Source organism: Penaeus monodon, chromosome 25, assembly GCF_015228065.2.
Source record: "Penaeus monodon isolate SGIC_2016 chromosome 25, NSTDA_Pmon_1, whole genome shotgun sequence".
NCBI classification, from domain to species: Eukaryota; Metazoa; Arthropoda; class Malacostraca; order Decapoda; family Penaeidae; genus Penaeus; species Penaeus monodon.
The window spans coordinates 33,808,520-33,808,886 of record NC_051410.1 but is presented as its reverse complement, the minus strand read 5'-3'; the positions used below and the strand labels follow the sequence as shown (position 1 = coordinate 33,808,886).

Genomic DNA, 367 nt, shown 5'->3' with positions numbered 1-367 from the left:
CTTCTTAAAATCTTACATCCTAAATTTGTCTTTGCCTCGCATTCATCATAGCTTCCATAGCGTCCTCCACCCTTTTGCTCTCGCCATCCAGATCACCCCCTCCCCCCCCTCCATCTTTCAAAGCGTCCCTCTTTTCACGTCGAGTTAATATTCCACTTACTTATCGTCGCACTCACGCATCTTCGCCTCATTCACCTTTCCTCGCCTCATTTGCTTGTTCCTCGCCTCACTCTCAGCTTCCCTCGGGATGACTTCGATGAGTAGGAAGTCCCCATAGTGTGCCGAGGTTGACACGGCTTTGTAAGAGTGAGTGGAATCGCCTCGGAGCAAGTGTTCATTCGAGTCGTAAAGCGTCACGAGTGGGGCG

General features: G+C 51.0%; 1 protein-coding gene across 1 annotated transcript in view; it reads left to right on the top strand.

Moving 5' to 3' along the window:
- LOC119589162 overlaps nucleotides 1-367 on the top strand; it is a gene marked incomplete in the record, with an annotated part of 255,201 nt that overhangs the window by 232,715 nt on the left and 22,119 nt on the right.